Here is a 15,570-nt window from a genome sequence, read left to right on the forward strand (position 1 = left end):
TGACTTGTGGTTGCCGAACTCCTTTATCTCCAGGGCTTTAGTGAAGTGGTCGGCCAGGTTCTCTTTTTCGTCAATCTTCTGAAGGTCGACGTCACCTCGATCCATGATCTCTTAGATCGGTGGAAGCGGCACAAAATATGCTTCGTCCACTGGTGTGCTTTGGGTTCCTTCGCTTGAGCTATGGCACCAGTGCTGTCACAGTAGGACAGGATCGGACCATCGAGGGAGGGTGCTACTCTGAGCTCGGTGATAAATTTTCTCAGCCACACAGCTTTCTTTGCAGCATCCGATGCTGCGATGTACTCTGCTTGACAAACAGAGTCTGCCACAGTATGCTGCTTGAAACTCTTTCAGCAGATGGCTCACCATTCAGAGTAAAGATATAACCCGACACGCTTCTACTGTCATCATGATCAGATTGAAAGATGGAGTCTGTGAACCCCACAAGTTTCATATCTGACTCACCATATACCAATCATTGGTCCTTAGTATTTCTTAAATACTTAAGGATGGCTTTAACCACTTTCCAGTGATTTTCTCCAGGATCAGATTGGTATCTACTCACTACTCCTAGTGAGTATGCCACATCTGGTCTTGTACATGTCATGGCGTATATGATAGATCCCACGATCGAAGCATATGGGACTCTACTCATACGCTCTCTCTCTTCAGAAGTTGTCGGATAATCATTCTTAGAGAGAGAAATTCCATGGTCTATCGATAGATAGCCCTTCTTGAAATTCTCCATGCTGAACCTCTTCAGCATAGTATCTATGTACGTGGACTGGGATAACCCAAGCATCCTTTTAGATCTATCCCTATAGATCTTCATCCCTAAGATGTAGGATGCTTCACCCAAGTCCTTCATGGAGAACTGCGATGATAACCAAACTTTTATTCCCTGTAGTGCAGGGATGTCATTCCTGATTAAAAGAATGTCATCCACGTACAAGACAAGGAATACCATAATTGGACCATTTGCCCATTTATAGATGCAGGGCTCTTCTCCATTCTTAATGAAGCCATACGTTTTGATCACCTTATCAAAATGCATGTTCCAACTCTAAGAAGCTTGCTCCAATCCATAAATGGATCTCTGAAGCTTGCACACCTTAGACTCATCTGTGGATGTAAACCCCTCAGGTTGTATCATATACACCTCTTCGGTCAGCTCTCTATTCAGGAAAGCTATCTTTATATCCATTTGCCAGATCTCATAATCCAGATGGGCAGCTATTATGAGTATTATCTAAAAGGATTTGAGCATTGTCACAGGAGAAAATATCTCATCATCGTCAATACCATAATGTTGACGATACCTCTTAGCAACCAGATGGGCTTTATAGGTCTCCACCTTTCCATCTGCACCCCTTTTCCTTTTCAACATCCATTTACACCCAATGGGTTTAACCCCTTTAGGTGGGTCAACCAATGTCCATACATCGTTGACCTTTATGGACTCTATTTCGAATTTCATGGCTTCAAGCTATTTCTCAGAATCAGGTCTCTGTATTGCATCCATATAGGTGATCGGATCCTCATCGTTCTCATCGAGTTCGATGGGATCACCGTCCTGGACCAAGAAACCATAGTATCTATCTGGCTGACGCAATACTGTACCAGATCATCTTAATGGTGCAGATACATTGAGCTTCAGATCTGATCTAATCAAATCTGACTCAGGTTCAGCTATTGGTGTCGGTCCTTCTACCTGTTGAACTTCATCAAGTTCAACCTTAGAAGCAACAGTTCCTTCACCAAGGAACTCCTTTTCTAAAAAGATTGCTTTAAGACTGACGAACACCTTTTGTTCATCAGCATGGTAGAAAAAATATTCTTTGATCTCTTTGGGGTACTTGATGAATGTGCATTTGTCAGACCTAGGTCCAAGTTTGTCTGTGACTAATCGTTTGACATAGGCTGGGCACCCCCAGACCCTACGGTGTGAAAGTGCTGGCTTACGCCCAACCCATATCTCATATGGAGTCTTAATTACAGACTTACTTGGAATCCTATTTAACAGATAATAGGTCGATTCGAGTGCATATCCCCAGAAAGATATTGGCAAGCTGGCAAAACCCATCATGGATCGGACCATGTCTAACAGAGTTCGATTTCTCCTTTCAGACACACCATTATGCTGTGGTGTTCCTGGAGGAGTCCATTAGGAGAGAATCTCATTTTCTCTTAGATATGTGAGAAACTCATTAGAAAGATATTCTCCTCCTCGATCAGATCGAAGAGTTTTAATGCTCTTTCCAGTTTATTTTTCTACTTCACTTCGGAATCGTTTGAACATTTCAAATGAATTCAACTTATGTTTCATCAGATAGACATATCCATATCTGGATAGATCATCTATGAAAGTGATGAAGTAGAAATATCCATCTCTAGCACTTGTGCTCATGGGCCCACATACATCAGTATGTACTAGGCCCAAGAGCTCAGTAGCTCTCTCACCTTTTCCAGTAAAAGGTGACTTAGTCATTTTACCAAAAAGATAGGACTCACAGGTTGGAAGTGATTCATAATCACTGACTTCGAGAATTCTCCCTTGAGTCAACCTGTTTATTCTGTTCTTGTTTATATGACCTAGCTTACAGTGCCATAAGTAGATATCTGATACACTATTTAATCTAGGGTGCTTGCCAATAGAATAGACTCTTATAAATTTGAATTGGTAGCCTCTACCTCTAATTCGAGGAATTACCCTAATTTCTTAGTGGGTACTAGAATCCACTTAGACTACACACAAGCCCAACTTTGGTTGGCCAACCAATGTACATCTAAGGATAGGTTCATAACCAATTGTTTCTCTAAATAATTTTTAGTAATTTTAGTTTTGCCCCAGAAACCTAATCAGTAGGCTTTGGCCTCCACTGTAAGGATCTAGTTAGGTCCAACCATTAACATGACCATACTTGGTGCATCTAACCAATGAATGATTAAGCCTAACTTTGGTTGGCTCACCTAACCACCATTAGAGAGACACTTCCAAGTCTTCATATGATGAGTGATAATTCCATTAGTCAACAAGCACCAGGCCTTTGGGTCTGCAATAATTATTGAGTTAATGGACTCATTATCAAACACCTTAATGGGAGGCTATGACTCAGTTATCTCCATAACTTTATCATTTTAAGGACCTAATAATTTTAGAAGATTTAATTGATTTAGAGGATGAGGTCAGATGAACCATCTTATCATGATCCTCTCACTGGCTTCACCAAGTCAGCTTAAGGGAGACCATTAAAAGGACTGGTCTAGGAGCACCTAAATCAGTCACACTAATTTACCTAGCTGACATGGGTCAGCTCGAATAGTCAAGTGATCCGATCAAAACATAATTTCATCAAGAGGCCAGGTAAGTTCGATCAATGGGAGGGTCGGCCAAAGCTTGCCTTAGACACCATCAAAAATAGCCAAGTAAGCGGGCTCCCAATTAAAAACCACCGATCTGATTTACCTTAGACACCAACTGATTTAATTAGTTTCAATTAGATCAACCTAACAGTTCATGCTAGATCGCTTAGTCAAGAATCAAGTCCATTTGGTTCTCGTTAAAGACATAGACTTGACCAACTACAACTATTGTAATTGATCTAGAGAAATCTTTGACCTAATCTAAGACAATAATTGATTAGATTTAGTCAATTCTCTAAATAAGTCCATCTTTAATCTAACCATAGGTCTAACCCAATTAATGGACCTAATTTTCACTAACCCATTAACCCAATGTGTTATGGTTTGTATCTTAGGTTCTTCAATTCACAATCCTAGAACCTAATCAAACAACTTCTTAATTCTTAATTAAGTTTTGGGCTGAGGGTTGGGTTTGACTTTTCGAAAATAATTTTTATATTTATAAAATAATTTTATAATATGGTTCTACCAATCATATTACATATTTAATTCATAATCAAGATGCAAATGAAATAAACATAAAACTACTTTAGATCTAATCTAAACAGGTTCATGTAATTGAAATAATTTCAACTTTAAATAATTTCTTTGCACAAAAATTATTAATAAAGAGATTTTATTTTAGATTTAAATATCTTTTAAATCTAATAAATTATAAATTTAATCTAGATCATATCTAACAAATTTTTGATTAAAGATAGATCTACATGAACTAGGACAATCTTTGCACTGTAAGGGGTAAACCTTACAACAGGACAACCTTGCAGTTCATGATTGATCTAAAATTTTAATTTTAGATTTAATAATTAGATTATAAATTAGATCTAATATAAAAAATAATCTAAGTATGTATAAATAATCATATAAAAAATAACTTGGGCTCTGATACCAATTGAAGGAACCAGATCTAGGGTTTTAGTGTTAGATTTTGAAACTTTTTCAAGATCAGGCAGCGAAAGACTAAAATAAATCATATTTTATTTTTTAAAACTAGAAAATCCTTAGATATAAGATTCTATTACATGATTATTATATAGCATTAAATCAAAAATTAAAATATATAGAGCATGAACTACATGTTGATCATATCAACATGTTTCTATACTACATCTAATGTATGTATTAAACAATATATCAGATCTATTACCTTGCAAGTTAGACATTCTAACCTTACTGATCTGGGCTTGAGGATGATATTGTAAGCCGCATATATGTCCGACCTCTAGGAGTCATCCATACGAGCCCATGAATCTCGATCAGAAGTCCTGCTCCAGGAAATCAGCACAGTATGCTAGTACTGCACTGATCCTTCTTCGATGGTTGATCAGGTGCCTCCCTCCTTTTGATTTAGACTCTTCCAAAGATGAGAAGTATGAGAAGGAGTTTCAAATTTGAGACACTCTCAAGAAACTCAAGATAGAGGAAGAGAAGAGATGAAACTAACAACCCTAGAAGAAGACCCTCTTCTTCTTCTCTTTACTCTCTCCTAGATGCCCTGTCTTGTGTCCATTATATCTCTATGACCCAAAGGTATTTCTCTTTGATTTTTGGATACCCAAAATATATCTCAAATCTCTATGTTCACCAAAAATTTAATGAAGAAACTCATTTTATAGAAAGAGATATGATAGAGTCCTTGTCTAGGTCAAATACCTAGTCAAGGCTTATCCAAACATGGCAAGATAAGGGGTGCCCAACTCTTGGGCTCTCCTTATTTTCATGCATGGACTACCAAAAAAGGGTTCACAATATGTGCCCTAAAAGCGACAAAAATTTCAAAAAAAATCTGGGTAAATTCGATGCAAAAAGGAAAGAGTTTTGGATTTCTAAAACTCTATCTCATAGAATTTGAAATTCAAACTTATTCCTACTTTGATTTGATCCACAACCACTTTTCATATATGAAAGAAGAGAGGAAACCTTTTGAACATGAGAAAGACCTAGGAGAGGGCTTTTGTTGCACAAAATAAGAAGGGATTGGCATGGAATAAGAGAGAGGGCGTGGGGGGGGGGGTCTTATGTGGCATAAGGTGAAATCCTAGTCTTACTAGGATTCTATCTTATGACTTGTTTTAATTTGGTTTCTCAAATCAAATCAAACTAAAATTAGATCAACTCAATTAAGATAGGTCTTAACCCAATTAAAAACTTAATTTAATCAGATTAAATTAGATTTAAATCTGATTTAATTTTCTAATCAAATTAGAAATTAGGTTGGCCCAAGTCCTAATTGAACTAGGACTAGTTTTTTTCTTGCACTTAGCTTATCCAATAAACCAATTGGACTTGATTCAATCAAGCCCAAACTAAATCTCATTAAATCATATTCAATTAGACTTAATCTCTACTTATTGAATTAATTAAATTAAGCTAATTAGCAATCAAATTGCTAATCGATCCTCCTGCAATACTTGCACTAGGTTAAATGTCAATCGTATTGATCATTTAACCCTAGAACGATTCTTAATCATTGATCAACCATCCGATCGGATCATGAACTCTAATATATGTGACCTCATAGGTCCGAACCTAAGCCAGTAGCATAGGAATAAATTCTTGAATCAATCGAAGTGATCATCTAGCAATGATACCCGACGACCGGATAAGTCGAATGTGTAGAACAATATCCTTAGAACCCATGTGGATATAGTTTCCATATAATTCATCTTCTTGACCAAAATGATCATAGGACACCTCAAAGTTCAACTGTCAACTCTGATCAGGTTGTCCACATTGTATTTCAAAATATCAAATCCATCTGATGGATTACCCTGGCCAAGATTTTGCTAAATTAAAATACAGTGACTCATTCTTCTCCAACTCTTGGAGTGGTCCATCCCGTCTCAATCACACTCTAACTTTGCAAGTACTTGACTATGCCCAGAAGCCTTCCGTCACTGAATTAAAAATTCAGTTAGTCCAGTACCAAAGCACAGTGAGTTGCTTGCAAGTCACTGAGGTGATCTCAGGTCTAAGGGACACTTATATCTATATCCTATCAGACACATTTTTGACAGCAGAATACTCTGGAGTTGGTCACGTTCAATGATGATGTATCCTTACATCTCATCTGTATGCCATACCAGTGTCTCCACACTCTTTGATTAAGAGGACAACTAATCCATATGGCCTACAGTGACCTATGTTCGAAAAAAGCTGTCATCCTTATTAATAGCCTATCATTTGGTCGTGAACAGTTTTAAGGACTAATCGATAAATCTTCTCTTTATCGAACTTAAATAGTCCTAAGAACTTCATCATAACATTGGAGTTCATTAGAAGATGAAAGCTTATGATGAAAATATCAAATATATTTTATTTATTAACAAATCAATTACAATACTTGGTTGATCAACCATCAACAGCTTGATGATTGGCTTTTGAGACATATTTCCCAACACTATCTTACTTGAAGATTTTTTAAAAAAAAAAAATTATTATTCTCTCCCCCATCAACTTAATCGATATTATCCTCAATGGAGTAAGAAAAATAAATGATGCATATAAAGAGAAAGAAAAGGAGAGATATCATCGGATCCAGAAGTCTTTTCAAAATTACTTCTCCCTCCAACTTAGCCCCTATTATCTTCAAATTTCTACAAAAGATATGAAGCAAGACTCGATTAACCTAAATAAAATATAAAAAATATTAAAAAATAAAAGCTAAAACTAGATTGCCTCCCAGAAAGTACTAAGTTTATCATTTTCAGTCAGATCAAATGTAGATTCTACCTCACCTACCCCGTGTCAAATATTAGATTGATAAATTTCAATAGTTTTGGATTGCCAATCTTAGGAAGATGGCCTATAATAAATTTCAATATTTTGTTGCCAATCTTCAAAAAGAAGTTCATGTCCCTGTTCTTAATTTTAGAAAGATAATTCACAAACGTATTTATAGACTCTTGTTTGTTGAGAATTTCTCCTATTTGTTCTTCTAAAATGCTCATGAATTGAGTTTTTGGGTTAAGAGTTGAGTTTGAAGCAATGGGTACTAAAAGAGTGTCCCTTGATTCTAAACATGTATATTCAGATGCGACCAAAGATGATTTCAGTTTTGGAGGAGGTGATAATTCTAGAGTGAAAGAACTGGCTTCTAGAGCTGAAGAAAATGAGATTCTTAGTTTATATATCTCCGATAACTCATCTACTTTCTTCATCCCTTGGTCTCTCTCACTCAAACTGGAACCAGCATCAGTACCAGTTCTGGGCTTAGATTCTTTTATTGGATTAGTCTCAGTACTAACCTTCTCTTTTAAATTCATATTTTGGCTAGCATCAGTACAAGCCTCACTCACCTAGTTTTGGTATGGATCTCTAAGAATCTTATCACTTCTAAGCTCAGAGATTACTTTGACATTTTCAAATTAAGAATTCTTAGGTGGGATATTAGATTGATGACTAGGTCTAGATGGTTGGTGGGTGGATGGGTTGTTCTTGGGATTTAGTATCAGTTGGCTCAGTAATTGATCTAGTTCTCTCCTCATGATAAACTCAACTAACTGTCCTATTCATGCTTTTAGTCTGACGATGGATTGCTGTTGGGTAATAATCAATTATTGAAGTTGGCTAAACCTATCATCGGCTAGAGGGGTCTATTGAAGAGATGGGTATGAAGGCTGATTGTAATAGGATGGCTGGGTAGACTAATTAGGCTGACCTCTATTATAGACATAGTTTTGGTATTGGGGCCTATTTTGAAGGTTTTGCATAGAAGAAATTTGGATATGGGCCTGAGTCTATTGGGATCTTCAAGAAAAATTGCTGTGGTTCCTCCAATCTTGGTTATATGTATTTAAGAATGGATGATTGATCGGATTGGAGTAACCTTGAGCAGCTTGAACTTATTCTTGGATAAAAGATGAAAACTGTGCAACCGTGGGACATTCACTCATATGATGGGCTGGGCTAGCACAGATAGAACAAATCTCCTAATAATTGAGAGGTAGCGTATATTGCATAAGACATTGTTGACCTGGGGCTAGGAATTTATCTATAAAAAGATCGACTTTATCTAATTTTTAGGCTATCATATTCAAATTGACCTTAAAACTAGAGTCTGAATGTTTGATCTCATAGAATGATGGAAACATTGATGGGTTATATGTGGAAAGAATAAAATATTCCTTCATCTGTCTAAGGGGTTCTCCAACATTTTTAGCCATTTGATTATCAAGTTTAACATAGATCAGCCATTCAATTTTTGAATTGGATTCAACTAGATCAGAATAAAGAGATCTCCTACCGTGCATGTACCAGTGCAAATCTTAATGTGTGATTGAATTTTTTTTCCTTTTTTTTTAAGAAGAAGAGAGAAAAGTAAAAGAAAAGGAAGAAAGAGAAAAGTTCTAAAGGTGAGAACCTTAAAAAAGCCCTAGACCTAAGGACGAAAGATGAGAAAAATTAGTTGTGGTTAAGTGTTAATTGTAATCAAGTTGGTAAATAATTAAACCTAGACACCTATGGATTTCTTAGACCTAATAGTTTGATGTAGAGTGACTGGGCCTAAATACAAGTTGGATCTGTTCTCACTTCCTTCAACTAGCCATGTAAGAGATGGGGTCATGGGGGTCCCCCCATTGCTTGCCTTAGATACCAATTGAATTGGCCAGGTAAGCTAACAAAATTAATTAAATAACCATGAGTCTACTTAAGCTTAGCTTTTGTAACCTCTTATCTTAGACACTAGTTTCAGGGGTGAGTTTAAGCTTACTTTATATTTGACTTCACCACAATACTCAAATTGAACTCAATTGATCCTAGGGGCCAACGTCTACTTAATTTTAATTAGACTTGGGTTAATACAGGATGCTGGTTGGTGGTTTTTGGGCTAAGAAAAGGTGATGAAATCCTCACCTTATCTTGTTATGGGTATTGCCCTTAAGTTGATTTGAGATGAATATGCACAACCAATTTCAAACAAGGAGTTCTATGCAACTAAATTAGATGCATGAAATTAATTAAACTTGAGAGCTTATCTTGTCTCCAGCGATTACCAAAAATAAATTTAAGATGATGAATGCTTCTAAATAATTAAGTTTTTACTCTTGTCATATAATTTTTATTAAGTTTATGTGGATGAATTTTAGGTTAATTTGAAAAAATAGTAATTAATACTAAAAAAAAGTTAGAGTTAGGGTTATGATTGATCTCACCAAATTAAAGCATTTCACCCTCCTTTTCTTCTCTCTCTTTTTTTTTGTAAAAAGATAAAAAAATCAAAAAAGTTGTAAGCTATATTCACAAGAAAATTAAAGAAATCAAATATTAAAATTGGTGCCTTGCTCAGCAACAACGTCAAAAATTAATAGGTCGCGATGTTATCGTTAGGACACCATGATTATCAAATTAATTATGACTTCAATAAAAATTAAAAATACATAGAAAATAGTGAGTTAGGTCGAATCTATAGAAAAGACAATACTTTGATTTGAAATCTTTGATTTTATGAAAAAAAATTTAAAAAAAAATAATTTAAGTCAGAAAATAAAAATTAAAAATATGAAAAATAATTTCAGTACTAAGATCTACTATTTAGATCCTAGCTTCTCCTTGCAACAAAAATAAATAACAAAAATTTAAAGAGCATAAAAATAAATTGGTACTAAGATCTACTAACTAGATCATAGCATCTACTTGCAATAAAAATAAAAGATAGAAATTTAAAATATAAGAAAATAAATATTTGCATTAAAAATAAAATTCAAGTATAAAAAATTTTAAAAAATAATAATATAAAATAAAACTGTAATAAGGATCTGAAGTTATTTGGTGCAGCTTCGTCGAAAAGATGGTTGATGATTTTTCTTTCTTCCTTCATACTCCGTAGAACAAACTAGTTTCTTTTCTTCTTGTCTTTGGGTCCCTAAACTTTTTTAATATTTTTTCTATTTTTTTATTTTTCTATTGATTTTCTATGCTCTTTTCTCTTATTCCCAGACTCCCTATTTATAGATGAATTTTTTCTCTTTTTTTGATAGCAAAAGGAGTTCTAAAACCCTTAGAAATCATATTATACTCGTATCATTTTATTCTGGCCATTGGATCTTCATTGGACTGCCAAGATCGATCCAAAAATCAGTGTTTAAGTCCTTCTCTCGATCAAAAAATGATATCAATCATTGGATCGTACTTCGAATGGAATTTGGATCATTGATCAACACATTTGATTTTCTATTCACAGTTGGGATGAACACTAGCCGTCGGATCAGACTCCAGATCAATTTCTGACCATCAGATGGTACTCAGATTTCTTTCTTCTCTTAGTTTTCTATCGATAATGAACAGCAGCCATCCGATCACATTCGAGATTAATCTCTGTCGTCTAATCGCACGAAAATGCCTCTACCTATCGTAGACTGCAATGTGTACTATTCTCATGGACCGTACCCTTGAATCTGTGGACCGAGCAGTCGGTCTACCATGCACTAAAGGCTATTTTAAATATTTTTTGAGGTATTTTGGCTTAATTTTACTATGATTTTATACCTAAAAAATTGAAAAAAAGTATACATTAAATTACTCAATAATTTTTTATTATTTTAGTACTTAAAATTGCTTAATTAAATTGATATTTATTTTTCATAAATATATGCTAATTTTATATTTTTTTAAAATTATTTATTTTTATAAAAAAATCTAATTTATTTATGAAATTAGATTTTTAAAAGATATTCACACTATAAATTATCAAAAATATCTAAAACAAATATAAAAAATATGACTTATTAATGATCCTCTCTTTCCATTCAATGGGGTACTCTTATGGTGTGTAGGGTGTTGGAAAAGGTACAGAATTTCATACATAAATTTCAAAATTTTTTTGAAATATAATGCAGTGGAACATGTAAATTAAATAATTTAATCTATAAATACATGTAATCAAATTACTAAACCCTACAATTAAGATCTATAACATGTCATATTGCATTTATAAATCAAAAAATAAAAGATTTGGTATTGATCAAATCAATACCCTAGATTTGAAACAGTTTCAGATCTAAAATCTAGATCACATCTAGATAAAAGAGAAGATCAGATCTCTTACCATCATGTGGATTGAGAACTTCATGGTTGATTTTATTTATTATCTTTGGAGCTGCATACGCGTCCGACCTCTACAGGTGATCCACATGAGGCTGTAACAAAATCGGAGGTTCGTCGAACGAAGATCTGCTCGAAGTGCTAGCTTCTTGCAGATCTCTCCAGATGGTTAATCTAAAAAATATTCTTCGGATCTCTTGGACATTCCAAGAGATGAAAAATATGAGGAAGAATAAGGGAGAAGTCAAACCTTTTGACCTTCCTAAAATCAAAATTAATATTTAATAGAAAAGGTTCTAAGAGAAGACAGATCTTCTCCTTCAGTACATCAATAATTGATATCCTGAAAATGTCTCTATACTAGGACATGAGAAGACCTTCTTCTCTTGATATTTTTTAGTTTTTAGATCTTATAATATCTGATTTTTTTCATAAAAAAATTTCATGATTTATGGAGATGAAGGGTTCTAAAAGAAACCTTAAGAAAAGATCTTCTTTTCTTCTTCTTCTTCCATCAGAATATGATCATATCATGTCCAAAATAAGATCACCATGCTCCAACTCTTTGGAGCATGAATTCACCATGCCATCCCTCTTTCTCTTTCAGATTTTTTATCATATAAAAGAAAACATAAAACAAAGAGATATTAATATGAAAGGAAAAACAATAAGAGAAGACAATCTTCTCTCTTACCTTTCTCTCTACAAGACATCAACCTTTGATCTCTTGATTGAAGAATTTTCTTCAAGGATTTTGGTACCTCAAACCATCCATGTAATCCTTCTTTCTCTCTCATATTTTTATCATATAAAAATACAAAAAATAAAGAGAAAAAAATATGAAAGAAAACCAATAAGAGAAGACAATCTTCTCTCTTACCTTTCTTCTCTACAAGACATCAACTTTTAATCTCTTGTTAGAGGACTCTCCTCCATGGATTTTGGTGCCTAAAACCTCTCAGGTCTTCCTCATTCTCCTCTGGTAATTCTCTCAATTTTTTATGAATTTTTGACTCCTATATCATGGCATATGGGGCGGCCTCCTTTTATATGGCAGACTAGGTCATAAGACCTAGTCTAACAAGGAGTCTTTGGGGCATCCAACTCTTGGACGCCTCCTATCTCATTTATTTTATGGATAGAATAAAAATAGACACTAAAGGGATAACAAAAAAGAGGATAAACATGGGAGAAGTTGGCGCAAGAGAGGGAGGGAAGAGTCCTTGTGAAGAGGGACTCTTTCAAAAAAGAGAAATAGGCTAAACCACTTTCCACAACGAACCAAATTAATTTTTATATTAAACCAGATCAAATCTGATTCAAATCTATAAAATAAGTGGTGTGAGATTAATTCTCTTAGATATAGAAATCATAAAAAAATTATCTAAAATTAATTAGTGGGCGTGGGCTTTGATTTTATTAGGTGGTGCGAGAGAAGATAAAATCCTAGTCTAACTAAGATTCTTATTTAGATTAGGTCAAATACTTTGAACCCAATTTAAATTAATTATAACCTAATTAGTGATGATCCTAGTCTAACTAAGAGTCTAATCAGATTAAATTATATTTAATTTAAATCCTAACTTAATTAGGAATTAGGTGCATACAAGTCCTAGTCAAACAGGGACTTATTTTTCCTTACAACTGGCTTATCCAATAAATTAATTAAACTTAATCCAATTAAATCCAAACTAATTCTAATTGAATCATATTCAATTAGACAAGATCTTAACCCAATTGCTCAATCAGATTAAGCCAATTAGCAATCCAATTGCTAATGATCCTCCTGCAACACTTGCATTAGGTCAAACATCAATCACATTGATTGTTTAACCTTAGAACGATTCTCAATCATCGATTAACCATCTGATTAGGTTACAATCTCTTATGTGTGTGATTCTATAGGTTCGAACCTAAGCTGGTAGCATAGAAATTAATTTCTGTACCAGTCGAAGTAACCATCTAGCAATGGTTTCCGACGTCCAGATAGGTCGAATGTATGCAAAGCAACATTCTAAGAACCCTGACCAATGGTTATCGTATAATTCATCCTTTTGACCAATAATGTTCAAGATGACTTCGAGTATACTGTCAATCACTCGTACAAGTCATCTCTATTGTGTCTCAAAATTTTGCAAATCTCGTGACTCCTCACGAGGATTATCCAGGCCTAGGTTTTGCTAAATTGAAACACAGCGAGACATTCTCTTCCTGAAGTTAATCAGGAGTGGTCAATCCTATCTTGACTCACACACCGACTTCACAAGTACTTGACTGTACCCAAAAATCTTTCGAACCTATATTAAAAATACAGGCTGTTCAGCACCAAAGCACAGTAAGTTGCTTACAAGTCACCGTGGTGATCTCAGGTCGGAGGGACACTTATACCCATTGGTCTTAGCTAACTACTCTTGACAGTAGAGTATTACATTGGTCACGTTCAATGTAGATGTACTCCTACATCTCACCTGGATGCCATACCAGTGTCTCCACACCACTTGGTTACGAGGACAACCAATGCATATGGCATACAGCGACCTACACTTGATAAGTTATCGTCCTTGTTAATAACTTATCATTTGATCATGAATAATTTAAGAACCATCCGATAAATCTTTCTTTATCAATTGATTGTGGTTCTAAGAACTTCATCATAATTTAGAAGTTTATTTAAGGAAGATAGAACTTTTATGATAAATCTGCCAAATAACTATTATTATTAGATAATTCATATACTAATTCCAATCATCTACCACTTAGATGATTGACTTTAGGATATATTTTCTAACAACTCTCACTTGTACTAAAGCCAATCAAAATGATATCAAATATCCTATCTTCCACTTGAGTTCGTAGAACTTCCTAGTTCTGAGGCCTCAGCAAATGGGTCAGTCAAGTTCTCTCTTTTCATCGATCTTCTAAAGATCGATGTCACCCTGATCTAAAATCAAAAGTGATAGTAATACAGAGTATGCTGGTCCTTCGATTCTTTAGCCAGATTTATGGCTCCAGTGCTACGATAGAACTGGACCATTGGTGGAGGGTGCCACTCCAAATCTGTTATGAAGCTCAGCAATTACATAGCTTACATGGCAGCATCATATGCTACGATGTACTCTACATCACTAACTGAGTAGACTAAAGTATTCTGCTTGGAACCTTTCCAGTAGATTGCTCCTACAATTAGGATATGATCCGACACTTTCTTGTTGTCATCTTGATCTGACTAAAATCGAAACATCCACATATTTAAAGTCAGTATTTTCATATTTGAGTCATTGGATCTTAGTATTTTTCAAATACTTAAGGATTGTCTATACAATCTTCTAGTGGTTCTTACGTAGATCAGACTGGTATCTGCTCACTACCATTAGTAAGCATACCATATCTGATCTTGAACATGGAAAAATTAGATGACACCCAAACCTTTATTCTTTACAATGCTGGAATGTCATTCCCGATTAAGAGAATTTCATCCACAAGCAACACAAGGAATAACACTATAGAACATTTTGCCCACTTATAAATATAGGGTTCCTCTTTGTTCATAACAAAGACATATGTTCAAAACGTATGTTCTAACTTTGGGATGATAGTGAAAATGGGCTTTATAGGTCTCCACCTTCCCATCTGCACTACTCTGATCCTTTTGAAAAATCCATTCATACCTAATGGGTTTTATCTCTTTAGGTGAATCATCTAGTGTCTATACACTATTGATTTTCATGGATTTCAATTTGGATTTAATGGCTCCAAGCCACTTCTCAGAGTTAGACCATTGTATTATGTTTACTTTAATGGGATCCAAGTTTGAACTAATCAAATCGGTTCTGTAGGTTTACTAGATTATGTCGATTCATTTTCTACCGGTCAAACTTTCAAATTCAACTTGATAGGCATCAAATCCTTCTCTAAAGAACTCCTTTCCAAAAGGAATGCTCTATTGCTGATGAGCATCTTATGTTCTTCAGCATGATAGAATTAGTTGTTGAGAAATGTGTCCCAAAAAGCCAATCGTCAAGCTGTTGACGGTTGAGCAACCAAGTATTGTAATTGATTTGTTAATAAATAAAATATATTTGGCATCTTCATCATAAGCTTTCA

The sequence above is a fragment of the Elaeis guineensis genome, chromosome 5 (assembly GCF_000442705.2).
Source record: "Elaeis guineensis isolate ETL-2024a chromosome 5, EG11, whole genome shotgun sequence".
Taxonomy (NCBI): Eukaryota; Viridiplantae; Streptophyta; class Magnoliopsida; order Arecales; family Arecaceae; genus Elaeis; species Elaeis guineensis.